Source organism: Schistocerca serialis, unplaced genomic scaffold, assembly GCF_023864345.2.
Source record: "Schistocerca serialis cubense isolate TAMUIC-IGC-003099 unplaced genomic scaffold, iqSchSeri2.2 HiC_scaffold_431, whole genome shotgun sequence".
Classification (NCBI taxonomy): domain Eukaryota; kingdom Metazoa; phylum Arthropoda; class Insecta; order Orthoptera; family Acrididae; genus Schistocerca; species Schistocerca serialis.
This window is the reverse complement of record NW_026048009.1, coordinates 221-25,710: the sequence shown is the minus strand read 5'-3', so window position 1 is coordinate 25,710 and position 25,490 is coordinate 221. Positions and strand designations below refer to the sequence as shown.

The 25,490-nt window shown below is 49.7% G+C and overlaps 22 non-coding genes across 22 annotated transcripts; all 22 read left to right on the top strand.

Annotated features, from left to right (window-relative positions):
• The first annotated feature begins 559 nt into the window (after positions 1-559).
• On the top strand, positions 560-678 carry LOC126446811 (5S ribosomal RNA). The gene has a single exon (XR_007583470.1). It is a non-coding gene; the product is annotated as a 5S ribosomal RNA (ribosomal RNA).
• Positions 679-1,704: 1,026 nt separating this feature from the next.
• On the top strand, positions 1,705-1,823 carry LOC126446810 (5S ribosomal RNA). Its single transcript, XR_007583469.1, has one exon. It is a non-coding gene; the product is annotated as a 5S ribosomal RNA (ribosomal RNA).
• Positions 1,824-2,849: 1,026 nt separating this feature from the next.
• LOC126446809 (5S ribosomal RNA) lies at positions 2,850-2,968 on the top strand. The gene has a single exon (XR_007583468.1). It is a non-coding gene; the product is annotated as a 5S ribosomal RNA (ribosomal RNA).
• A 1,026-nt stretch (positions 2,969-3,994) lies between these two features.
• LOC126446807 (5S ribosomal RNA) lies at positions 3,995-4,113 on the top strand. The gene has a single exon (XR_007583467.1). It is a non-coding gene; the product is annotated as a 5S ribosomal RNA (ribosomal RNA).
• A 1,026-nt stretch (positions 4,114-5,139) lies between these two features.
• On the top strand, positions 5,140-5,258 carry LOC126446806 (5S ribosomal RNA). The gene has a single exon (XR_007583466.1). It is a non-coding gene; the product is annotated as a 5S ribosomal RNA (ribosomal RNA).
• A 1,026-nt stretch (positions 5,259-6,284) lies between these two features.
• Positions 6,285-6,403, top strand: LOC126446805 (5S ribosomal RNA). The gene has a single exon (XR_007583465.1). It is a non-coding gene; the product is annotated as a 5S ribosomal RNA (ribosomal RNA).
• A 1,026-nt stretch (positions 6,404-7,429) lies between these two features.
• On the top strand, positions 7,430-7,548 carry LOC126446803 (5S ribosomal RNA). Its single transcript, XR_007583463.1, has one exon. It is a non-coding gene; the product is annotated as a 5S ribosomal RNA (ribosomal RNA).
• A 1,026-nt stretch (positions 7,549-8,574) lies between these two features.
• On the top strand, positions 8,575-8,693 carry LOC126446802 (5S ribosomal RNA). Its single transcript, XR_007583462.1, has one exon. It is a non-coding gene; the product is annotated as a 5S ribosomal RNA (ribosomal RNA).
• A 1,026-nt stretch (positions 8,694-9,719) lies between these two features.
• Positions 9,720-9,838, top strand: LOC126446801 (5S ribosomal RNA). The gene has a single exon (XR_007583461.1). It is a non-coding gene; the product is annotated as a 5S ribosomal RNA (ribosomal RNA).
• A 1,026-nt stretch (positions 9,839-10,864) lies between these two features.
• LOC126446800 (5S ribosomal RNA) lies at positions 10,865-10,983 on the top strand. Its single transcript, XR_007583460.1, has one exon. It is a non-coding gene; the product is annotated as a 5S ribosomal RNA (ribosomal RNA).
• Positions 10,984-12,011: 1,028 nt separating this feature from the next.
• LOC126446799 (5S ribosomal RNA) lies at positions 12,012-12,130 on the top strand. Its single transcript, XR_007583459.1, has one exon. It is a non-coding gene; the product is annotated as a 5S ribosomal RNA (ribosomal RNA).
• Positions 12,131-13,156: 1,026 nt separating this feature from the next.
• LOC126446798 (5S ribosomal RNA) lies at positions 13,157-13,275 on the top strand. The gene has a single exon (XR_007583458.1). It is a non-coding gene; the product is annotated as a 5S ribosomal RNA (ribosomal RNA).
• A 1,025-nt stretch (positions 13,276-14,300) lies between these two features.
• Positions 14,301-14,419, top strand: LOC126446796 (5S ribosomal RNA). Its single transcript, XR_007583457.1, has one exon. It is a non-coding gene; the product is annotated as a 5S ribosomal RNA (ribosomal RNA).
• A 1,026-nt stretch (positions 14,420-15,445) lies between these two features.
• LOC126446795 (5S ribosomal RNA) lies at positions 15,446-15,564 on the top strand. Its single transcript, XR_007583456.1, has one exon. It is a non-coding gene; the product is annotated as a 5S ribosomal RNA (ribosomal RNA).
• A 1,026-nt stretch (positions 15,565-16,590) lies between these two features.
• LOC126446794 (5S ribosomal RNA) lies at positions 16,591-16,709 on the top strand. The gene has a single exon (XR_007583455.1). It is a non-coding gene; the product is annotated as a 5S ribosomal RNA (ribosomal RNA).
• A 1,026-nt stretch (positions 16,710-17,735) lies between these two features.
• LOC126446793 (5S ribosomal RNA) lies at positions 17,736-17,854 on the top strand. Its single transcript, XR_007583454.1, has one exon. It is a non-coding gene; the product is annotated as a 5S ribosomal RNA (ribosomal RNA).
• A 1,026-nt stretch (positions 17,855-18,880) lies between these two features.
• LOC126446812 (5S ribosomal RNA) lies at positions 18,881-18,998 on the top strand. The gene has a single exon (XR_007583471.1). It is a non-coding gene; the product is annotated as a 5S ribosomal RNA (ribosomal RNA).
• Positions 18,999-20,024: 1,026 nt separating this feature from the next.
• LOC126446815 (5S ribosomal RNA) lies at positions 20,025-20,143 on the top strand. Its single transcript, XR_007583474.1, has one exon. It is a non-coding gene; the product is annotated as a 5S ribosomal RNA (ribosomal RNA).
• A 1,026-nt stretch (positions 20,144-21,169) lies between these two features.
• On the top strand, positions 21,170-21,288 carry LOC126446814 (5S ribosomal RNA). Its single transcript, XR_007583473.1, has one exon. It is a non-coding gene; the product is annotated as a 5S ribosomal RNA (ribosomal RNA).
• A 1,025-nt stretch (positions 21,289-22,313) lies between these two features.
• Positions 22,314-22,432, top strand: LOC126446813 (5S ribosomal RNA). The gene has a single exon (XR_007583472.1). It is a non-coding gene; the product is annotated as a 5S ribosomal RNA (ribosomal RNA).
• A 1,025-nt stretch (positions 22,433-23,457) lies between these two features.
• LOC126446804 (5S ribosomal RNA) lies at positions 23,458-23,576 on the top strand. Its single transcript, XR_007583464.1, has one exon. It is a non-coding gene; the product is annotated as a 5S ribosomal RNA (ribosomal RNA).
• A 1,026-nt stretch (positions 23,577-24,602) lies between these two features.
• LOC126446792 (5S ribosomal RNA) lies at positions 24,603-24,721 on the top strand. Its single transcript, XR_007583453.1, has one exon. It is a non-coding gene; the product is annotated as a 5S ribosomal RNA (ribosomal RNA).
• The last annotated feature ends 769 nt before the right edge of the window (positions 24,722-25,490 follow it).

The window sequence follows — 25,490 nt, the reverse complement described above, 5'->3', positions numbered from 1 at the left end:
GGCGAGGCGAGGCGAGGCGAGGAAGCTCACATCGCCAGCAGTGGCGCCCTCCAACAAGACACTGCCACACCCCGCACAGGCCTTACGCCGGTCGGCCGCGCGCCAGCCCTCCTGCGCTGGACACCAGGAACAAGATGCGTCTTCCGCGAGTGTCGAAGGCTGCACGCGCCAAGCGGATGACAGGAGGTGCAACGAGAAGCTGCGCGTCTCACACACACGGCGGCGCGCCCGCTAATTCGGCAGTCGCTCTGCTGGCACGTCGGATTGCGGAAGGAAGTGCTTACAATTACAATTCTGTTCGTGTTTTATGTTGTAAAGTTGTTAGCTTGTAACGATGTAATGTTAATAAATAAATTCATAAATCTCCAAAAAAAAAAAAAAAATACACGAAGCGCGTCCTTCCGGCTCATAAGTTTTGGATCTCAGGATTGCGTTCGCGCTAACGTGACGAATTGTCAATAAAAAAAAATGCGGCTGCTTTCGACCGAAAAGTATGATTTTGTGTGTGTTGGGATAAGAACCGAATGCGAATTCTTCCATGCGCCTACATTATATGGGCGCCAACGGCCATACCATGTTGAATACACCGGTTCTCGTCCGATCACCGAAGTTAAACAACATCGGGCGTGGTTAGTACTTGGATGGGTGACCACCTGGGAACACCACGTGCTGTTGGCTCCCTTTCATTTACTTTTTTTTTTATACCGCCCTCTTTCCATACCACCGTTCTGTTGTGACAAAGATTCTTGCTTAAGCATTTTAATCTACTGTAATGACCATAAGGTGCGAAATTGCAGTAAATATCTCAGTTTGAGGGAGAATGTGCTAACCAAGTTCGCCAGGAAGTCTTTGAAAACGACAAAACAGTACGAATCGGCAGATGTGTTCTGAAATACGTCAGGGCCTGTTGTTGTGTAGCGGTGTACAATTCCTACTTCGATATGTAATTATAAATTTATTCTTTAGTCGTCTCGTCTCGTCTCCTCATCTCCTGCAGACGTTTCTTGTGCTTGCGCTGTTATATGGGCCACGACCCGAGCGGCAGCGAGCGGCAGTCGAGCAAAGTCGGGACAAGTCGGGACGGGGACAGGGACAGGAATGGTGCGAATGCACTGCAAATTACGCAAACACCTCGTCTGAGGCGAGGCGAGGCGAGGCGAGGCGAGGAAGCTCACATCGCCAGCAGTGGCGCCCTCCAACAAGACACTGCCACACCCCGCACAGGCCTTACGCCGGTCGGCCGCGCGCCAGCCCTCCTGCGCTGGACACCAGGAACAAGATGCGTCTTCCGCGAGTGTCGAAGGCTGCACGCGCCAAGCGGATGACAGGAGGTGCAACGAGAAGCTGCGCGTCTCACACACACGGCGGCGCGCCCGCTAATTCGGCAGTCGCTCTGCTGGCACGTCGGATTGCGGAAGGAAGTGCTTACAATTACAATTCTGTTCGTGTTTTATGTTGTAAAGTTGTTAGCTTGTAACGATGTAATGTTAATAAATAAATTCATAAATCTCCAAAAAAAAAAAAAAAATACACGAAGCGCGTCCTTCCGGCTCATAAGTTTTGGATCTCAGGATTGCGTTCGCGCTAACGTGACGAATTGTCAATAAAAAAAAATGCGGCTGCTTTCGACCGAAAAGTATGATTTTGTGTGTGTTGGGATAAGAACCGAATGCGAATTCTTCCATGCGCCTACATTATATGGGCGCCAACGGCCATACCATGTTGAATACACCGGTTCTCGTCCGATCACCGAAGTTAAACAACATCGGGCGTGGTTAGTACTTGGATGGGTGACCACCTGGGAACACCACGTGCTGTTGGCTCCCTTTCATTTACTTTTTTTTTTATACCGCCCTCTTTCCATACCACCGTTCTGTTGTGACAAAGATTCTTGCTTAAGCATTTTAATCTACTGTAATGACCATAAGGTGCGAAATTGCAGTAAATATCTCAGTTTGAGGGAGAATGTGCTAACCAAGTTCGCCAGGAAGTCTTTGAAAACGACAAAACAGTACGAATCGGCAGATGTGTTCTGAAATACGTCAGGGCCTGTTGTTGTGTAGCGGTGTACAATTCCTACTTCGATATGTAATTATAAATTTATTCTTTAGTCGTCTCGTCTCGTCTCCTCATCTCCTGCAGACGTTTCTTGTGCTTGCGCTGTTATATGGGCCACGACCCGAGCGGCAGCGAGCGGCAGTCGAGCAAAGTCGGGACAAGTCGGGACGGGGACAGGGACAGGAATGGTGCGAATGCACTGCAAATTACGCAAACACCTCGTCTGAGGCGAGGCGAGGCGAGGCGAGGCGAGGAAGCTCACATCGCCAGCAGTGGCGCCCTCCAACAAGACACTGCCACACCCCGCACAGGCCTTACGCCGGTCGGCCGCGCGCCAGCCCTCCTGCGCTGGACACCAGGAACAAGATGCGTCTTCCGCGAGTGTCGAAGGCTGCACGCGCCAAGCGGATGACAGGAGGTGCAACGAGAAGCTGCGCGTCTCACACACACGGCGGCGCGCCCGCTAATTCGGCAGTCGCTCTGCTGGCACGTCGGATTGCGGAAGGAAGTGCTTACAATTACAATTCTGTTCGTGTTTTATGTTGTAAAGTTGTTAGCTTGTAACGATGTAATGTTAATAAATAAATTCATAAATCTCCAAAAAAAAAAAAAAAATACACGAAGCGCGTCCTTCCGGCTCATAAGTTTTGGATCTCAGGATTGCGTTCGCGCTAACGTGACGAATTGTCAATAAAAAAAAATGCGGCTGCTTTCGACCGAAAAGTATGATTTTGTGTGTGTTGGGATAAGAACCGAATGCGAATTCTTCCATGCGCCTACATTATATGGGCGCCAACGGCCATACCATGTTGAATACACCGGTTCTCGTCCGATCACCGAAGTTAAACAACATCGGGCGTGGTTAGTACTTGGATGGGTGACCACCTGGGAACACCACGTGCTGTTGGCTCCCTTTCATTTACTTTTTTTTTTATACCGCCCTCTTTCCATACCACCGTTCTGTTGTGACAAAGATTCTTGCTTAAGCATTTTAATCTACTGTAATGACCATAAGGTGCGAAATTGCAGTAAATATCTCAGTTTGAGGGAGAATGTGCTAACCAAGTTCGCCAGGAAGTCTTTGAAAACGACAAAACAGTACGAATCGGCAGATGTGTTCTGAAATACGTCAGGGCCTGTTGTTGTGTAGCGGTGTACAATTCCTACTTCGATATGTAATTATAAATTTATTCTTTAGTCGTCTCGTCTCGTCTCCTCATCTCCTGCAGACGTTTCTTGTGCTTGCGCTGTTATATGGGCCACGACCCGAGCGGCAGCGAGCGGCAGTCGAGCAAAGTCGGGACAAGTCGGGACGGGGACAGGGACAGGAATGGTGCGAATGCACTGCAAATTACGCAAACACCTCGTCTGAGGCGAGGCGAGGCGAGGCGAGGCGAGGAAGCTCACATCGCCAGCAGTGGCGCCCTCCAACAAGACACTGCCACACCCCGCACAGGCCTTACGCCGGTCGGCCGCGCGCCAGCCCTCCTGCGCTGGACACCAGGAACAAGATGCGTCTTCCGCGAGTGTCGAAGGCTGCACGCGCCAAGCGGATGACAGGAGGTGCAACGAGAAGCTGCGCGTCTCACACACACGGCGGCGCGCCCGCTAATTCGGCAGTCGCTCTGCTGGCACGTCGGATTGCGGAAGGAAGTGCTTACAATTACAATTCTGTTCGTGTTTTATGTTGTAAAGTTGTTAGCTTGTAACGATGTAATGTTAATAAATAAATTCATAAATCTCCAAAAAAAAAAAAAAAATACACGAAGCGCGTCCTTCCGGCTCATAAGTTTTGGATCTCAGGATTGCGTTCGCGCTAACGTGACGAATTGTCAATAAAAAAAAATGCGGCTGCTTTCGACCGAAAAGTATGATTTTGTGTGTGTTGGGATAAGAACCGAATGCGAATTCTTCCATGCGCCTACATTATATGGGCGCCAACGGCCATACCATGTTGAATACACCGGTTCTCGTCCGATCACCGAAGTTAAACAACATCGGGCGTGGTTAGTACTTGGATGGGTGACCACCTGGGAACACCACGTGCTGTTGGCTCCCTTTCATTTACTTTTTTTTTTATACCGCCCTCTTTCCATACCACCGTTCTGTTGTGACAAAGATTCTTGCTTAAGCATTTTAATCTACTGTAATGACCATAAGGTGCGAAATTGCAGTAAATATCTCAGTTTGAGGGAGAATGTGCTAACCAAGTTCGCCAGGAAGTCTTTGAAAACGACAAAACAGTACGAATCGGCAGATGTGTTCTGAAATACGTCAGGGCCTGTTGTTGTGTAGCGGTGTACAATTCCTACTTCGATATGTAATTATAAATTTATTCTTTAGTCGTCTCGTCTCGTCTCCTCATCTCCTGCAGACGTTTCTTGTGCTTGCGCTGTTATATGGGCCACGACCCGAGCGGCAGCGAGCGGCAGTCGAGCAAAGTCGGGACAAGTCGGGACGGGGACAGGGACAGGAATGGTGCGAATGCACTGCAAATTACGCAAACACCTCGTCTGAGGCGAGGCGAGGCGAGGCGAGGCGAGGAAGCTCACATCGCCAGCAGTGGCGCCCTCCAACAAGACACTGCCACACCCCGCACAGGCCTTACGCCGGTCGGCCGCGCGCCAGCCCTCCTGCGCTGGACACCAGGAACAAGATGCGTCTTCCGCGAGTGTCGAAGGCTGCACGCGCCAAGCGGATGACAGGAGGTGCAACGAGAAGCTGCGCGTCTCACACACACGGCGGCGCGCCCGCTAATTCGGCAGTCGCTCTGCTGGCACGTCGGATTGCGGAAGGAAGTGCTTACAATTACAATTCTGTTCGTGTTTTATGTTGTAAAGTTGTTAGCTTGTAACGATGTAATGTTAATAAATAAATTCATAAATCTCCAAAAAAAAAAAAAAAATACACGAAGCGCGTCCTTCCGGCTCATAAGTTTTGGATCTCAGGATTGCGTTCGCGCTAACGTGACGAATTGTCAATAAAAAAAAATGCGGCTGCTTTCGACCGAAAAGTATGATTTTGTGTGTGTTGGGATAAGAACCGAATGCGAATTCTTCCATGCGCCTACATTATATGGGCGCCAACGGCCATACCATGTTGAATACACCGGTTCTCGTCCGATCACCGAAGTTAAACAACATCGGGCGTGGTTAGTACTTGGATGGGTGACCACCTGGGAACACCACGTGCTGTTGGCTCCCTTTCATTTACTTTTTTTTTTATACCGCCCTCTTTCCATACCACCGTTCTGTTGTGACAAAGATTCTTGCTTAAGCATTTTAATCTACTGTAATGACCATAAGGTGCGAAATTGCAGTAAATATCTCAGTTTGAGGGAGAATGTGCTAACCAAGTTCGCCAGGAAGTCTTTGAAAACGACAAAACAGTACGAATCGGCAGATGTGTTCTGAAATACGTCAGGGCCTGTTGTTGTGTAGCGGTGTACAATTCCTACTTCGATATGTAATTATAAATTTATTCTTTAGTCGTCTCGTCTCGTCTCCTCATCTCCTGCAGACGTTTCTTGTGCTTGCGCTGTTATATGGGCCACGACCCGAGCGGCAGCGAGCGGCAGTCGAGCAAAGTCGGGACAAGTCGGGACGGGGACAGGGACAGGAATGGTGCGAATGCACTGCAAATTACGCAAACACCTCGTCTGAGGCGAGGCGAGGCGAGGCGAGGCGAGGAAGCTCACATCGCCAGCAGTGGCGCCCTCCAACAAGACACTGCCACACCCCGCACAGGCCTTACGCCGGTCGGCCGCGCGCCAGCCCTCCTGCGCTGGACACCAGGAACAAGATGCGTCTTCCGCGAGTGTCGAAGGCTGCACGCGCCAAGCGGATGACAGGAGGTGCAACGAGAAGCTGCGCGTCTCACACACACGGCGGCGCGCCCGCTAATTCGGCAGTCGCTCTGCTGGCACGTCGGATTGCGGAAGGAAGTGCTTACAATTACAATTCTGTTCGTGTTTTATGTTGTAAAGTTGTTAGCTTGTAACGATGTAATGTTAATAAATAAATTCATAAATCTCCAAAAAAAAAAAAAAAATACACGAAGCGCGTCCTTCCGGCTCATAAGTTTTGGATCTCAGGATTGCGTTCGCGCTAACGTGACGAATTGTCAATAAAAAAAAATGCGGCTGCTTTCGACCGAAAAGTATGATTTTGTGTGTGTTGGGATAAGAACCGAATGCGAATTCTTCCATGCGCCTACATTATATGGGCGCCAACGGCCATACCATGTTGAATACACCGGTTCTCGTCCGATCACCGAAGTTAAACAACATCGGGCGTGGTTAGTACTTGGATGGGTGACCACCTGGGAACACCACGTGCTGTTGGCTCCCTTTCATTTACTTTTTTTTTTATACCGCCCTCTTTCCATACCACCGTTCTGTTGTGACAAAGATTCTTGCTTAAGCATTTTAATCTACTGTAATGACCATAAGGTGCGAAATTGCAGTAAATATCTCAGTTTGAGGGAGAATGTGCTAACCAAGTTCGCCAGGAAGTCTTTGAAAACGACAAAACAGTACGAATCGGCAGATGTGTTCTGAAATACGTCAGGGCCTGTTGTTGTGTAGCGGTGTACAATTCCTACTTCGATATGTAATTATAAATTTATTCTTTAGTCGTCTCGTCTCGTCTCCTCATCTCCTGCAGACGTTTCTTGTGCTTGCGCTGTTATATGGGCCACGACCCGAGCGGCAGCGAGCGGCAGTCGAGCAAAGTCGGGACAAGTCGGGACGGGGACAGGGACAGGAATGGTGCGAATGCACTGCAAATTACGCAAACACCTCGTCTGAGGCGAGGCGAGGCGAGGCGAGGCGAGGAAGCTCACATCGCCAGCAGTGGCGCCCTCCAACAAGACACTGCCACACCCCGCACAGGCCTTACGCCGGTCGGCCGCGCGCCAGCCCTCCTGCGCTGGACACCAGGAACAAGATGCGTCTTCCGCGAGTGTCGAAGGCTGCACGCGCCAAGCGGATGACAGGAGGTGCAACGAGAAGCTGCGCGTCTCACACACACGGCGGCGCGCCCGCTAATTCGGCAGTCGCTCTGCTGGCACGTCGGATTGCGGAAGGAAGTGCTTACAATTACAATTCTGTTCGTGTTTTATGTTGTAAAGTTGTTAGCTTGTAACGATGTAATGTTAATAAATAAATTCATAAATCTCCAAAAAAAAAAAAAAAATACACGAAGCGCGTCCTTCCGGCTCATAAGTTTTGGATCTCAGGATTGCGTTCGCGCTAACGTGACGAATTGTCAATAAAAAAAAATGCGGCTGCTTTCGACCGAAAAGTATGATTTTGTGTGTGTTGGGATAAGAACCGAATGCGAATTCTTCCATGCGCCTACATTATATGGGCGCCAACGGCCATACCATGTTGAATACACCGGTTCTCGTCCGATCACCGAAGTTAAACAACATCGGGCGTGGTTAGTACTTGGATGGGTGACCACCTGGGAACACCACGTGCTGTTGGCTCCCTTTCATTTACTTTTTTTTTTATACCGCCCTCTTTCCATACCACCGTTCTGTTGTGACAAAGATTCTTGCTTAAGCATTTTAATCTACTGTAATGACCATAAGGTGCGAAATTGCAGTAAATATCTCAGTTTGAGGGAGAATGTGCTAACCAAGTTCGCCAGGAAGTCTTTGAAAACGACAAAACAGTACGAATCGGCAGATGTGTTCTGAAATACGTCAGGGCCTGTTGTTGTGTAGCGGTGTACAATTCCTACTTCGATATGTAATTATAAATTTATTCTTTAGTCGTCTCGTCTCGTCTCCTCATCTCCTGCAGACGTTTCTTGTGCTTGCGCTGTTATATGGGCCACGACCCGAGCGGCAGCGAGCGGCAGTCGAGCAAAGTCGGGACAAGTCGGGACGGGGACAGGGACAGGAATGGTGCGAATGCACTGCAAATTACGCAAACACCTCGTCTGAGGCGAGGCGAGGCGAGGCGAGGCGAGGAAGCTCACATCGCCAGCAGTGGCGCCCTCCAACAAGACACTGCCACACCCCGCACAGGCCTTACGCCGGTCGGCCGCGCGCCAGCCCTCCTGCGCTGGACACCAGGAACAAGATGCGTCTTCCGCGAGTGTCGAAGGCTGCACGCGCCAAGCGGATGACAGGAGGTGCAACGAGAAGCTGCGCGTCTCACACACACGGCGGCGCGCCCGCTAATTCGGCAGTCGCTCTGCTGGCACGTCGGATTGCGGAAGGAAGTGCTTACAATTACAATTCTGTTCGTGTTTTATGTTGTAAAGTTGTTAGCTTGTAACGATGTAATGTTAATAAATAAATTCATAAATCTCCAAAAAAAAAAAAAAAATACACGAAGCGCGTCCTTCCGGCTCATAAGTTTTGGATCTCAGGATTGCGTTCGCGCTAACGTGACGAATTGTCAATAAAAAAAAATGCGGCTGCTTTCGACCGAAAAGTATGATTTTGTGTGTGTTGGGATAAGAACCGAATGCGAATTCTTCCATGCGCCTACATTATATGGGCGCCAACGGCCATACCATGTTGAATACACCGGTTCTCGTCCGATCACCGAAGTTAAACAACATCGGGCGTGGTTAGTACTTGGATGGGTGACCACCTGGGAACACCACGTGCTGTTGGCTCCCTTTCATTTACTTTTTTTTTTATACCGCCCTCTTTCCATACCACCGTTCTGTTGTGACAAAGATTCTTGCTTAAGCATTTTAATCTACTGTAATGACCATAAGGTGCGAAATTGCAGTAAATATCTCAGTTTGAGGGAGAATGTGCTAACCAAGTTCGCCAGGAAGTCTTTGAAAACGACAAAACAGTACGAATCGGCAGATGTGTTCTGAAATACGTCAGGGCCTGTTGTTGTGTAGCGGTGTACAATTCCTACTTCGATATGTAATTATAAATTTATTCTTTAGTCGTCTCGTCTCGTCTCCTCATCTCCTGCAGACGTTTCTTGTGCTTGCGCTGTTATATGGGCCACGACCCGAGCGGCAGCGAGCGGCAGTCGAGCAAAGTCGGGACAAGTCGGGACGGGGACAGGGACAGGAATGGTGCGAATGCACTGCAAATTACGCAAACACCTCGTCTGAGGCGAGGCGAGGCGAGGCGAGGCGAGGAAGCTCACATCGCCAGCAGTGGCGCCCTCCAACAAGACACTGCCACACCCCGCACAGGCCTTACGCCGGTCGGCCGCGCGCCAGCCCTCCTGCGCTGGACACCAGGAACAAGATGCGTCTTCCGCGAGTGTCGAAGGCTGCACGCGCCAAGCGGATGACAGGAGGTGCAACGAGAAGCTGCGCGTCTCACACACACGGCGGCGCGCCCGCTAATTCGGCAGTCGCTCTGCTGGCACGTCGGATTGCGGAAGGAAGTGCTTACAATTACAATTCTGTTCGTGTTTTATGTTGTAAAGTTGTTAGCTTGTAACGATGTAATGTTAATAAATAAATTCATAAATCTCCAAAAAAAAAAAAAAAATACACGAAGCGCGTCCTTCCGGCTCATAAGTTTTGGATCTCAGGATTGCGTTCGCGCTAACGTGACGAATTGTCAATAAAAAAAAATGCGGCTGCTTTCGACCGAAAAGTATGATTTTGTGTGTGTTGGGATAAGAACCGAATGCGAATTCTTCCATGCGCCTACATTATATGGGCGCCAACGGCCATACCATGTTGAATACACCGGTTCTCGTCCGATCACCGAAGTTAAACAACATCGGGCGTGGTTAGTACTTGGATGGGTGACCACCTGGGAACACCACGTGCTGTTGGCTCCCTTTCATTTACTTTTTTTTTTATACCGCCCTCTTTCCATACCACCGTTCTGTTGTGACAAAGATTCTTGCTTAAGCATTTTAATCTACTGTAATGACCATAAGGTGCGAAATTGCAGTAAATATCTCAGTTTGAGGGAGAATGTGCTAACCAAGTTCGCCAGGAAGTCTTTGAAAACGACAAAACAGTACGAATCGGCAGATGTGTTCTGAAATACGTCAGGGCCTGTTGTTGTGTAGCGGTGTACAATTCCTACTTCGATATGTAATTATAAATTTATTCTTTAGTCGTCTCGTCTCGTCTCCTCATCTCCTGCAGACGTTTCTTGTGCTTGCGCTGTTATATGGGCCACGACCCGAGCGGCAGCGAGCGGCAGTCGAGCAAAGTCGGGACAAGTCGGGACGGGGACAGGGACAGGAATGGTGCGAATGCACTGCAAATTACGCAAACACCTCGTCTGAGGCGAGGCGAGGCGAGGCGAGGCGAGGAAGCTCACATCGCCAGCAGTGGCGCCCTCCAACAAGACACTGCCACACCCCGCACAGGCCTTACGCCGGTCGGCCGCGCGCCAGCCCTCCTGCGCTGGACACCAGGAACAAGATGCGTCTTCCGCGAGTGTCGAAGGCTGCACGCGCCAAGCGGATGACAGGAGGTGCAACGAGAAGCTGCGCGTCTCACACACACGGCGGCGCGCCCGCTAATTCGGCAGTCGCTCTGCTGGCACGTCGGATTGCGGAAGGAAGTGCTTACAATTACAATTCTGTTCGTGTTTTATGTTGTAAAGTTGTTAGCTTGTAACGATGTAATGTTAATAAATAAATTCATAAATCTCCAAAAAAAAAAAAAAAATACACGAAGCGCGTCCTTCCGGCTCATAAGTTTTGGATCTCAGGATTGCGTTCGCGCTAACGTGACGAATTGTCAATAAAAAAAAATGCGGCTGCTTTCGACCGAAAAGTATGATTTTGTGTGTGTTGGGATAAGAACCGAATGCGAATTCTTCCATGCGCCTACATTATATGGGCGCCAACGGCCATACCATGTTGAATACACCGGTTCTCGTCCGATCACCGAAGTTAAACAACATCGGGCGTGGTTAGTACTTGGATGGGTGACCACCTGGGAACACCACGTGCTGTTGGCTCCCTTTCATTTACTTTTTTTTTTATACCGCCCTCTTTCCATACCACCGTTCTGTTGTGACAAAGATTCTTGCTTAAGCATTTTAATCTACTGTAATGACCATAAGGTGCGAAATTGCAGTAAATATCTCAGTTTGAGGGAGAATGTGCTAACCAAGTTCGCCAGGAAGTCTTTGAAAACGACAAAACAGTACGAATCGGCAGATGTGTTCTGAAATACGTCAGGGCCTGTTGTTGTGTAGCGGTGTACAATTCCTACTTCGATATGTAATTATAAATTTATTCTTTAGTCGTCTCGTCTCGTCTCCTCATCTCCTGCAGACGTTTCTTGTGCTTGCGCTGTTATATGGGCCACGACCCGAGCGGCAGCGAGCGGCAGTCGAGCAAAGTCGGGACAAGTCGGGACGGGGACAGGGACAGGAATGGTGCGAATGCACTGCAAATTACGCAAACACCTCGTCTGAGGCGAGGCGAGGCGAGGCGAGGCGAGGAAGCTCACATCGCCAGCAGTGGCGCCCTCCAACAAGACACTGCCACACCCCGCACAGGCCTTACGCCGGTCGGCCGCGCGCGCCAGCCCTCCTGCGCTGGACACCAGGAACAAGATGCGTCTTCCGCGAGTGTCGAAGGCTGCACGCGCCAAGCGGATGACAGGAGGTGCAACGAGAAGCTGCGCGTCTCACACACACGGCGGCGCGCCCGCTAATTCGGCAGTCGCTCTGCTGGCACGTCGGATTGCGGAAGGAAGTGCTTACAATTACAATTCTGTTCGTGTTTTATGTTGTAAAGTTGTTAGCTTGTAACGATGTAATGTTAATAAATAAATTCATAAATCTCCAAAAAAAAAAAAAAAATACACGAAGCGCGTCCTTCCGGCTCATAAGTTTTGGATCTCAGGATTGCGTTCGCGCTAACGTGACGAATTGTCAATAAAAAAAAATGCGGCTGCTTTCGACCGAAAAGTATGATTTTGTGTGTGTTGGGATAAGAACCGAATGCGAATTCTTCCATGCGCCTACATTATATGGGCGCCAACGGCCATACCATGTTGAATACACCGGTTCTCGTCCGATCACCGAAGTTAAACAACATCGGGCGTGGTTAGTACTTGGATGGGTGACCACCTGGGAACACCACGTGCTGTTGGCTCCCTTTCATTTACTTTTTTTTTTATACCGCCCTCTTTCCATACCACCGTTCTGTTGTGACAAAGATTCTTGCTTAAGCATTTTAATCTACTGTAATGACCATAAGGTGCGAAATTGCAGTAAATATCTCAGTTTGAGGGAGAATGTGCTAACCAAGTTCGCCAGGAAGTCTTTGAAAACGACAAAACAGTACGAATCGGCAGATGTGTTCTGAAATACGTCAGGGCCTGTTGTTGTGTAGCGGTGTACAATTCCTACTTCGATATGTAATTATAAATTTATTCTTTAGTCGTCTCGTCTCGTCTCCTCATCTCCTGCAGACGTTTCTTGTGCTTGCGCTGTTATATGGGCCACGACCCGAGCGGCAGCGAGCGGCAGTCGAGCAAAGTCGGGACAAGTCGGGACGGGGACAGGGACAGGAATGGTGCGAATGCACTGCAAATTACGCAAACACCTCGTCTGAGGCGAGGCGAGGCGAGGCGAGGCGAGGAAGCTCACATCGCCAGCAGTGGCGCCCTCCAACAAGACACTGCCACACCCCGCACAGGCCTTACGCCGGTCGGCCGCGCGCCAGCCCTCCTGCGCTGGACACCAGGAACAAGATGCGTCTTCCGCGAGTGTCGAAGGCTGCACGCGCCAAGCGGATGACAGGAGGTGCAACGAGAAGCTGCGCGTCTCACACACACGGCGGCGCGCCCGCTAATTCGGCAGTCGCTCTGCTGGCACGTCGGATTGCGGAAGGAAGTGCTTACAATTACAATTCTGTTCGTGTTTTATGTTGTAAAGTTGTTAGCTTGTAACGATGTAATGTTAATAAATAAATTCATAAATCTCCAAAAAAAAAAAAAAAATACACGAAGCGCGTCCTTCCGGCTCATAAGTTTTGGATCTCAGGATTGCGTTCGCGCTAACGTGACGAATTGTCAATAAAAAAAAATGCGGCTGCTTTCGACCGAAAAGTATGATTTTGTGTGTGTTGGGATAAGAACCGAATGCGAATTCTTCCATGCGCCTACATTATATGGGCGCCAACGGCCATACCATGTTGAATACACCGGTTCTCGTCCGATCACCGAAGTTAAACAACATCGGGCGTGGTTAGTACTTGGATGGGTGACCACCTGGGAACACCACGTGCTGTTGGCTCCCTTTCATTTACTTTTTTTTTTATACCGCCCTCTTTCCATACCACCGTTCTGTTGTGACAAAGATTCTTGCTTAAGCATTTTAATCTACTGTAATGACCATAAGGTGCGAAATTGCAGTAAATATCTCAGTTTGAGGGAGAATGTGCTAACCAAGTTCGCCAGGAAGTCTTTGAAAACGACAAAACAGTACGAATCGGCAGATGTGTTCTGAAATACGTCAGGGCCTGTTGTTGTGTAGCGGTGTACAATTCCTACTTCGATATGTAATTATAAATTTATTCTTTAGTCGTCTCGTCTCGTCTCCTCATCTCCTGCAGACGTTTCTTGTGCTTGCGCTGTTATATGGGCCACGACCCGAGCGGCAGCGAGCGGCAGTCGAGCAAAGTCGGGACAAGTCGGGACGGGGACAGGGACAGGAATGGTGCGAATGCACTGCAAATTACGCAAACACCTCGTCTGAGGCGAGGCGAGGCGAGGCGAGGCGAGGAAGCTCACATCGCCAGCAGTGGCGCCCTCCAACAAGACACTGCCACACCCCGCACAGGCCTTACGCCGGTCGGCCGCGCGCCAGCCCTCCTGCGCTGGACACCAGGAACAAGATGCGTCTTCCGCGAGTGTCGAAGGCTGCACGCGCCAAGCGGATGACAGGAGGTGCAACGAGAAGCTGCGCGTCTCACACACACGGCGGCGCGCCCGCTAATTCGGCAGTCGCTCTGCTGGCACGTCGGATTGCGGAAGGAAGTGCTTACAATTACAATTCTGTTCGTGTTTTATGTTGTAAAGTTGTTAGCTTGTAACGATGTAATGTTAATAAATAAATTCATAAATCTCCAAAAAAAAAAAAAAATACACGAAGCGCGTCCTTCCGGCTCATAAGTTTTGGATCTCAGGATTGCGTTCGCGCTAACGTGACGAATTGTCAATAAAAAAAAATGCGGCTGCTTTCGACCGAAAAGTATGATTTTGTGTGTGTTGGGATAAGAACCGAATGCGAATTCTTCCATGCGCCTACATTATATGGGCGCCAACGGCCATACCATGTTGAATACACCGGTTCTCGTCCGATCACCGAAGTTAAACAACATCGGGCGTGGTTAGTACTTGGATGGGTGACCACCTGGGAACACCACGTGCTGTTGGCTCCCTTTCATTTACTTTTTTTTTTATACCGCCCTCTTTCCATACCACCGTTCTGTTGTGACAAAGATTCTTGCTTAAGCATTTTAATCTACTGTAATGACCATAAGGTGCGAAATTGCAGTAAATATCTCAGTTTGAGGGAGAATGTGCTAACCAAGTTCGCCAGGAAGTCTTTGAAAACGACAAAACAGTACGAATCGGCAGATGTGTTCTGAAATACGTCAGGGCCTGTTGTTGTGTAGCGGTGTACAATTCCTACTTCGATATGTAATTATAAATTTATTCTTTAGTCGTCTCGTCTCGTCTCCTCATCTCCTGCAGACGTTTCTTGTGCTTGCGCTGTTATATGGGCCACGACCCGAGCGGCAGCGAGCGGCAGTCGAGCAAAGTCGGGACAAGTCGGGACGGGGACAGGGACAGGAATGGTGCGAATGCACTGCAAATTACGCAAACACCTCGTCTGAGGCGAGGCGAGGCGAGGCGAGGCGAGGAAGCTCACATCGCCAGCAGTGGCGCCCTCCAACAAGACACTGCCACACCCCGCACAGGCCTTACGCCGGTCGGCCGCGCGCCAGCCCTCCTGCGCTGGACACCAGGAACAAGATGCGTCTTCCGCGAGTGTCGAAGGCTGCACGCGCCAAGCGGATGACAGGAGGTGCAACGAGAAGCTGCGCGTCTCACACACACGGCGGCGCGCCCGCTAATTCGGCAGTCGCTCTGCTGGCACGTCGGATTGCGGAAGGAAGTGCTTACAATTACAATTCTGTTCGTGTTTTATGTTGTAAAGTTGTTAGCTTGTAACGATGTAATGTTAATAAATAAATTCATAAATCTCCAAAAAAAAAAAAAAAATACACGAAGCGCGTCCTTCCGGCTCATAAGTTTTGGATCTCAGGATTGCGTTCGCGCTAACGTGACGAATTGTCAATAAAAAAAAATGCGGCTGCTTTCGACCGAAAAGTATGATTTTGTGTGTGTTGGGATAAGAACCGAATGCGAATTCTTCCATGCGCCTACATTATATGGGCGCCAACGGCCATACCATGTTGAATACACCGGTTCTCGTCCGATCACCGAAGTTAAACAACATCGGGCGTGGTTAGTACTTGGATGGGTGACCACCTGGGAACACCACGTGCTGTTGGCTCCCTTTCATTTACTTTTTTTTTTATACCGCCCTCTTTCCATACCACCGTTCTGTTGTGACAAAGATTCTTGCTTAAGCATTTTAATCTACTGTAATGACCATAAGGTGCGAAATTGCAGTAAATATCTCAGTTTGAGGGAGAATGTGCTAACCAAGTTCGCCAGGAAGTCTTTGAAAACGACAAAACAGTACGAATCGGCAGATGTGTTCTGAAATACGTCAGGGCCTGTTGTTGTGTAGCGGTGTACAATTCCTACTTCGATATGTAATTATAAATTTATTCTTTAGTCGTCTCGTCTCGTCTCCTCATCTCCTGCAGACGTTTCTTGTGCTTGCGCTGTTATATGGGCCACGACCCGAGCGGCAGCGAGCGGCAGTCGAGCAAAGTCGGGACAAGTCGGGACGGGGACAGGGACAGGAATGGTGCGAATGCACTGCAAATTACGCAAACACCTCGTCTGAGGCGAGGCGAGGCGAGGCGAGGCGAGGAAGCTCACATCGCCAGCAGTGGCGCCCTCCAACAAGACACTGCCACACCCCGCACAGGCCTTACGCCGGTCGGCCGCGCGCCAGCCCTCCTGCGCTGGACACCAGGAACAAGATGCGTCTTCCGCGAGTGTCGAAGGCTGCACGCGCCAAGCGGATGACAGGAGGTGCAACGAGAAGCTGCGCGTCTCACACACACGGCGGCGCGCCCGCTAATTCGGCAGTCGCTCTGCTGGCACGTCGGATTGCGGAAGGAAGTGCTTACAATTACAATTCTGTTCGTGTTTTATGTTGTAAAGTTGTTAGCTTGTAACGATGTAATGTTAATAAATAAATTCATAAATCTCCAAAAAAAAAAAAAAAATACACGAAGCGCGTCCTTCCGGCTCATAAGTTTTGGATCTCAGGATTGCGTTCGCGCTAACGTGACGAATTGTCAATAAAAAAAAATGCGGCTGCTTTCGACCGAAAAGTATGATTTTGTGTGTGTTGGGATAAGAACCGAATGCGAATTCTTCCATGCGCCTACATTATATGGGCGCCAACGGCCATACCATGTTGAATACACCGGTTCTCGTCCGATCACCGAAGTTAAACAACATCGGGCGTGGTTAGTACTTGGATGGGTGACCACCTGGGAACACCACGTGCTGTTGGCTCCCTTTCATTTACTTTTTTTTTTATACCGCCCTCTTTCCATACCACCGTTCTGTTGTGACAAAGATTCTTGCTTAAGCATTTTAATCTACTGTAATGACCATAAGGTGCGAAATTGCAGTAAATATCTCAGTTTGAGGGAGAATGTGCTAACCAAGTTCGCCAGGAAGTCTTTGAAAACGACAAAACAGTACGAATCGGCAGATGTGTTCTGAAATACGTCAGGGCCTGTTGTTGTGTAGCGGTGTACAATTCCTACTTCGATATGTAATTATAAATTTATTCTTTAGTCGTCTCGTCTCGTCTCCTCATCTCCTGCAGACGTTTCTTGTGCTTGCGCTGTTATATGGGCCACGACCCGAGCGGCAGCGAGCGGCAGTCGAGCAAAGTCGGGACAAGTCGGGACGGGGACAGGGACAGGAATGGTGCGAATGCACTGCAAATTACGCAAACACCTCGTCTGAGGCGAGGCGAGGCGAGGCGAGGCGAGGAAGCTCACATCGCCAGCAGTGGCGCCCTCCAACAAGACACTGCCACACCCCGCACAGGCCTTACGCCGGTCGGCCGCGCGCCAGCCCTCCTGCGCTGGACACCAGGAACAAGATGCGTCTTCCGCGAGTGTCGAAGGCTGCACGCGCCAAGCGGATGACAGGAGGTGCAACGAGAAGCTGCGCGTCTCACACACACGGCGGCGCGCCCGCTAATTCGGCAGTCGCTCTGCTGGCACGTCGGATTGCGGAAGGAAGTGCTTACAATTACAATTCTGTTCGTGTTTTATGTTGTAAAGTTGTTAGCTTGTAACGATGTAATGTTAATAAATAAATTCATAAATCTCCAAAAAAAAAAAAAAAATACACGAAGCGCGTCCTTCCGGCTCATAAGTTTTGGATCTCAGGATTGCGTTCGCGCTAACGTGACGAATTGTCAATAAAAAAAAATGCGGCTGCTTTCGACCGAAAAGTATGATTTTGTGTGTGTTGGGATAAGAACCGAATGCGAATTCTTCCATGCGCCTACATTATATGGGCGCCAACGGCCATACCATGTTGAATACACCGGTTCTCGTCCGATCACCGAAGTTAAACAACATCGGGCGTGGTTAGTACTTGGATGGGTGACCACCTGGGAACACCACGTGCTGTTGGCTCCCTTTCATTTACTTTTTTTTTTATACCGCCCTCTTTCCATACCACCGTTCTGTTGTGACAAAGATTCTTGCTTAAGCATTTTAATCTACTGTAATGACCATAAGGTGCGAAATTGCAGTAAATATCTCAGTTTGAGGGAGAATGTGCTAACCAAGTTCGCCAGGAAGTCTTTGAAAACGACAAAACAGTACGAATCGGCAGATGTGTTCTGAAATACGTCAGGGCCTGTTGTTGTGTAGCGGTGTACAATTCCTACTTCGATATGTAATTATAAATTTATTCTTTAGTCGTCTCGTCTCGTCTCCTCATCTCCTGCAGACGTTTCTTGTGCTTGCGCTGTTATATGGGCCACGACCCGAGCGGCAGCGAGCGGCAGTCGAGCAAAGTCGGGACAAGTCGGGACGGGGACAGGGACAGGAATGGTGCGAATGCACTGCAAATTACGCAAACACCTCGTCTGAGGCGAGGCGAGGCGAGGCGAGGCGAGGAAGCTCACATCGCCAGCAGTGGCGCCCTCCAACAAGACACTGCCACACCCCGCACAGGCCTTACGCCGGTCGGCCGCGCGCCAGCCCTCCTGCGCTGGACACCAGGAACAAGATGCGTCTTCCGCGAGTGTCGAAGGCTGCACGCGCCAAGCGGATGACAGGAGGTGCAACGAGAAGCTGCGCGTCTCACACACACGGCGGCGCGCCCGCTAATTCGGCAGTCGCTCTGCTGGCACGTCGGATTGCGGAAGGAAGTGCTTACAATTACAATTCTGTTCGTGTTTTATGTTGTAAAGTTGTTAGCTTGTAACGATGTAATGTTAATAAATAAATTCATAAATCTCCAAAAAAAAAAAAAAAATACACGAAGCGCGTCCTTCCGGCTCATAAGTTTTGGATCTCAGGATTGCGTTCGCGCTAACGTGACGAATTGTCAATAAAAAAAAATGCGGCTGCTTTCGACCGAAAAGTATGATTTTGTGTGTGTTGGGATAAGAACCGAATGCGAATTCTTCCATGCGCCTACATTATATGGGCGCCAACGGCCATACCATGTTGAATACACCGTTCTCGTCCGATCACCGAAGTTAAACAACATCGGGCGTGGTTAGTACTTGGATGGGTGACCACCTGGGAACACCACGTGCTGTTGGCTCCCTTTCATTTACTTTTTTTTTTATACCGCCCTCTTTCCATACCACCGTTCTGTTGTGACAAAGATTCTTGCTTAAGCATTTTAATCTACTGTAATGACCATAAGGTGCGAAATTGCAGTAAATATCTCAGTTTGAGGGAGAATGTGCTAACCAAGTTCGCCAGGAAGTCTTTGAAAACGACAAAACAGTACGAATCGGCAGATGTGTTCTGAAATACGTCAGGGCCTGTTGTTGTGTAGCGGTGTACAATTCCTACTTCGATATGTAATTATAAATTTATTCTTTAGTCGTCTCGTCTCGTCTCCTCATCTCCTGCAGACGTTTCTTGTGCTTGCGCTGTTATATGGGCCACGACCCGAGCGGCAGCGAGCGGCAGTCGAGCAAAGTCGGGACAAGTCGGGACGGGGACAGGGACAGGAATGGTGCGAATGCACTGCAAATTACGCAAACACCTCGTCTGAGGCGAGGCGAGGCGAGGCGAGGCGAGGAAGCTCACATCGCCAGCAGTGGCGCCCTCCAACAAGACACTGCCACACCCCGCACAGGCCTTACGCCGGTCGGCCGCGCGCCAGCCCTCCTGCGCTGGACACCAGGAACAAGATGCGTCTTCCGCGAGTGTCGAAGGCTGCACGCGCCAAGCGGATGACAGGAGGTGCAACGAGAAGCTGCGCGTCTCACACACACGGCGGCGCGCCCGCTAATTCGGCAGTCGCTCTGCTGGCACGTCGGATTGCGGAAGGAAGTGCTTACAATTACAATTCTGTTCGTGTTTTATGTTGTAAAGTTGTTAGCTTGTAACGATGTAATGTTAATAAATAAATTCATAAATCTCCAAAAAAAAAAAAAAAATACACGAAGCGCGTCCTTCCGGCTCATAAGTTTTGGATCTCAGGATTGCGTTCGCGCTAACGTGACGAATTGTCAATAAAAAAAAATGCGGCTGCTTTCGACCGAAAAGTATGATTTTGTGTGTGTTGGGATAAGAACCGAATGCGAATTCTTCCATGCGCCTACATTATATGGGCGCCAACGGCCATACCATGTTGAATACACCGGTTCTCGTCCGATCACCGAAGTTAAACAACATCGGGCGTGGTTAGTACTTGGATGGGTGACCACCTGGGAACACCACGTGCTGTTGGCTCCCTTTCATTTACTTTTTTTTTTATACCGCCCTCTTTCCATACCACCGTTCTGTTGTGACAAAGATTCTTGCTTAAGCATTTTAATCTACTGTAATGACCATAAGGTGCGAAATTGCAGTAAATATCTCAGTTTGAGGGAGAATGTGCTAACCAAGTTCGCCAGGAAGTCTTTGAAAACGACAAAACAGTACGAATCGGCAGATGTGTTCTGAAATACGTCAGGGCCTGTTGTTGTGTAGCGGTGTACAATTCCTACTTCGATATGTAATTATAAATTTATTCTTTAGTCGTCTCGTCTCGTCTCCTCATCTCCTGCAGACGTTTCTTGTGCTTGCGCTGTTATATGGGCCACGACCCGAGCGGCAGCGAGCGGCAGTCGAGCAAAGTCGGGACAAGTCGGGACGGGGACAGGGACAGGAATGGTGCGAATGCACTGCAAATTACGCAAACACCTCGTCTGAGGCGAGGCGAGGCGAGGCGAGGCGAGGAAGCTCACATCGCCAGCAGTGGCGCCCTCCAACAAGACACTGCCACACCCCGCACAGGCCTTACGCCGGTCGGCCGCGCGCCAGCCCTCCTGCGCTGGACACCAGGAACAAGATGCGTCTTCCGCGAGTGTCGAAGGCTGCACGCGCCAAGCGGATGACAGGAGGTGCAACGAGAAGCTGCGCGTCTCACACACACGGCGGCGCGCCCGCTAATTCGGCAGTCGCTCTGCTGGCACGTCGGATTGCGGAAGGAAGTGCTTACAATTACAATTCTGTTCGTGTTTTATGTTGTAAAGTTGTTAGCTTGTAACGATGTAATGTTAATAAATAAATTCATAAATCTCCAAAAAAAAAAAAAAAATACACGAAGCGCGTCCTTCCGGCTCATAAGTTTTGGATCTCAGGATTGCGTTCGCGCTAACGTGACGAATTGTCAATAAAAAAAAATGCGGCTGCTTTCGACCGAAAAGTATGATTTTGTGTGTGTTGGGATAAGAACCGAATGCGAATTCTTCCATGCGCCTACATTATATGGGCGCCAACGGCCATACCATGTTGAATACACCGGTTCTCGTCCGATCACCGAAGTTAAACAACATCGGGCGTGGTTAGTACTTGGATGGGTGACCACCTGGGAACACCACGTGCTGTTGGCTCCCTTTCATTTACTTTTTTTTTTATACCGCCCTCTTTCCATACCACCGTTCTGTTGTGACAAAGATTCTTGCTTAAGCATTTTAATCTACTGTAATGACCATAAGGTGCGAAATTGCAGTAAATATCTCAGTTTGAGGGAGAATGTGCTAACCAAGTTCGCCAGGAAGTCTTTGAAAACGACAAAACAGTACGAATCGGCAGATGTGTTCTGAAATACGTCAGGGCCTGTTGTTGTGTAGCGGTGTACAATTCCTACTTCGATATGTAATTATAAATTTATTCTTTAGTCGTCTCGTCTCGTCTCCTCATCTCCTGCAGACGTTTCTTGTGCTTGCGCTGTTATATGGGCCACGACCCGAGCGGCAGCGAGCGGCAGTCGAGCAAAGTCGGGACAAGTCGGGACGGGGACAGGGACAGGAATGGTGCGAATGCACTGCAAATTACGCAAACACCTCGTCTGAGGCGAGGCGAGGCGAGGCGAGGCGAGGAAGCTCACATCGCCAGCAGTGGCGCCCTCCAACAAGACACTGCCACACCCCGCACAGGCCTTACGCCGGTCGGCCGCGCGCCAGCCCTCCTGCGCTGGACACCAGGAACAAGATGCGTCTTCCGCGAGTGTCGAAGGCTGCACGCGCCAAGCGGATGACAGGAGGTGCAACGAGAAGCTGCGCGTCTCACACACACGGCGGCGCGCCCGCTAATTCGGCAGTCGCTCTGCTGGCACGTCGGATTGCGGAAGGAAGTGCTTACAATTACAATTCTGTTCGTGTTTTATGTTGTAAAGTTGTTAGCTTGTAACGATGTAATGTTAATAAATAAATTCATAAATCTCCAAAAAAAAAAAAAAATACACGAAGCGCGTCCTTCCGGCTCATAAGTTTTGGATCTCAGGATTGCGTTCGCGCTAACGTGACGAATTGTCAATAAAAAAAAATGCGGCTGCTTTCGACCGAAAAGTATGATTTTGTGTGTGTTGGGATAAGAACCGAATGCGAATTCTTCCATGCGCCTACATTATATGGGCGCCAACGGCCATACCATGTTGAATACACCGGTTCTCGTCCGATCACCGAAGTTAAACAACATCGGGCGTGGTTAGTACTTGGATGGGTGACCACCTGGGAACACCACGTGCTGTTGGCTCCCTTTCATTTACTTTTTTTTTTATACCGCCCTCTTTCCATACCACCGTTCTGTTGTGACAAAGATTCTTGCTTAAGCATTTTAATCTACTGTAATGACCATAAGGTGCGAAATTGCAGTAAATATCTCAGTTTGAGGGAGAATGTGCTAACCAAGTTCGCCAGGAAGTCTTTGAAAACGACAAAACAGTACGAATCGGCAGATGTGTTCTGAAATACGTCAGGGCCTGTTGTTGTGTAGCGGTGTACAATTCCTACTTCGATATGTAATTATAAATTTATTCTTTAGTCGTCTCGTCTCGTCTCCTCATCTCCTGCAGACGTTTCTTGTGCTTGCGCTGTTATATGGGCCACGACCCGAGCGGCAGCGAGCGGCAGTCGAGCAAAGTCGGGACAAGTCGGGACGGGGACAGGGACAGGAATGGTGCGAATGCACTGCAAATTACGCAAACACCTCGTCTGAGGCGAGGCGAGGCGAGGCGAGGCGAGGAAGCTCACATCGCCAGCAGTGGCGCCCTCCAACAAGACACTGCCACACCCCGCACAGGCCTTACGCCGGTCGGCCGCGCGCCAGCCCTCCTGCGCTGGACACCAGGAACAAGATGCGTCTTCCGCGAGTGTCGAAGGCTGCACGCGCCAAGCGGATGACAGGAGGTGCAACGAGAAGCTGCGCGTCTCACACACACGGCGGCGCGCCCGCTAATTCGGCAGTCGCTCTGCTGGCACGTCGGATTGCGGAAGGAAGTGCTTACAATTACAATTCTGTTCGTGTTTTATGTTGTAAAGTTGTTAGCTTGTAACGATGTAATGTTAATAAATAAATTCATAAATCTCCAAAAAAAAAAAAAAATACACGAAGCGCGTCCTTCCGGCTCATAAGTTTTGGATCTCAGGATTGCGTTCGCGCTAACGTGACGAATTGTCAATAAAAAAAAATGCGGCTGCTTTCGACCGAAAAGTATGATTTTGTGTGTGTTGGGATAAGAACCGAATGCGAATTCTTCCATGCGCCTACATTATATGGGCGCCAACGGCCATACCATGTTGAATACACCGGTTCTCGTCCGATCACCGAAGTTAAACAACATCGGGCGTGGTTAGTACTTGGATGGGTGACCACCTGGGAACACCACGTGCTGTTGGCTCCCTTTCATTTACTTTTTTTTTTATACCGCCCTCTTTCCATACCACCGTTCTGTTGTGACAAAGATTCTTGCTTAAGCATTTTAATCTACTGTAATGACCATAAGGTGCGAAATTGCAGTAAATATCTCAGTTTGAGGGAGAATGTGCTAACCAAGTTCGCCAGGAAGTCTTTGAAAACGACAAAACAGTACGAATCGGCAGATGTGTTCTGAAATACGTCAGGGCCTGTTGTTGTGTAGCGGTGTACAATTCCTACTTCGATATGTAATTATAAATTTATTCTTTAGTCGTCTCGTCTCGTCTCCTCATCTCCTGCAGACGTTTCTTGTGCTTGCGCTGTTATATGGGCCACGACCCGAGCGGCAGCGAGCGGCAGTCGAGCAAAGTCGGGACAAGTCGGGACGGGGACAGGGACAGGAATGGTGCGAATGCACTGCAAATTACGCAAACACCTCGTCTGAGGCGAGGCGAGGCGAGGCGAGGCGAGGAAGCTCACATCGCCAGCAGTGGCGCCCTCCAACAAGACACTGCCACACCCCGCACAGGCCTTACGCCGGTCGGCCGCGCGCCAGCCCTCCTGCGCTGGACACCAGGAACAAGATGCGTCTTCCGCGAGTGTCGAAGGCTGCACGCGCCAAGCGGATGACAGGAGGTGCAACGAGAAGCTGCGCGTCTCACACACACGGCGGCGCGCCCGCTAATTCGGCAGGTCGCTCTGCTGGCACGTCGGATTGCGGAAGGAAGTGCTTACAATTACAATTCTGTTCGTGTTTTATGTTGTAAAGTTGTTAGCTTGTAACATGTAATGTTAATAAATAAATTCATAAATCTCCAAAAAAAAAAAAAAAATACACGAAGCGCGTCCTTCCGGCTCATAAGTTTTGGATCTCAGGATTGCGTTCGCGCTAACGTGACGAATTGTCAATAAAAAAAAATGCGGCTGCTTTCGACCGAAAAGTATGATTTTGTGTGTGTTGGGATAAGAACCGAATGCGAATTCTTCCATGCGCCTACATTATATGGGCGCCAACGGCCATACCATGTTGAATACACCGGTTCTCGTCCGATCACCGAAGTTAAACAACATCGGGCGTGGTTAGTACTTGGATGGGTGACCACCTGGGAACACCACGTGCTGTTGGCTCCCTTTCATTTACTTTTTTTTTTATACCGCCCTCTTTCCATACCACCGTTCTGTTGTGACAAAGATTCTTGCTTAAGCATTTTAATCTACTGTAATGACCATAAGGTGCGAAATTGCAGTAAATATCTCAGTTTGAGGGAGAATGTGCTAACCAAGTTCGCCAGGAAGTCTTTGAAAACGACAAAACAGTACGAATCGGCAGATGTGTTCTGAAATACGTCAGGGCCTGTTGTTGTGTAGCGGTGTACAATTCCTACTTCGATATGTAATTATAAATTTATTCTTTAGTCGTCTCGTCTCGTCTCCTCATCTCCTGCAGACGTTTCTTGTGCTTGCGCTGTTATATGGGCCACGGACCCGAGCGGCAGCGAGCGGCAGTCGAGCAAAGTCGGGACAAGTCGGGACGGGGACAGGGACAGGAATGGTGCGAATGCACTGCAAATTACGCAAACACCTCGTCTGAGGCGAGGCGAGGCGAGGCGAGGCGAGGAAGCTCACATCGCCAGCAGTGGCGCCCTCCAACAAGACACTGCCACACCCCGCACAGGCCTTACGCCGGTCGGCCGCGCGCCAGCCCTCCTGCGCTGGACACCAGGAACAAGATGCGTCTTCCGCGAGTGTCGAAGGCTGCACGCGCCAAGCGGATGACAGGAGGTGCAACGAGAAGCTGCGCGTCTCACACACACGGCGGCGCGCCCGCTAATTCGGCAAGTCGCTCTGCTGGCACGTCGGATTGCGGAAGGAAGTGCTTACAATTACAATTCTGTTC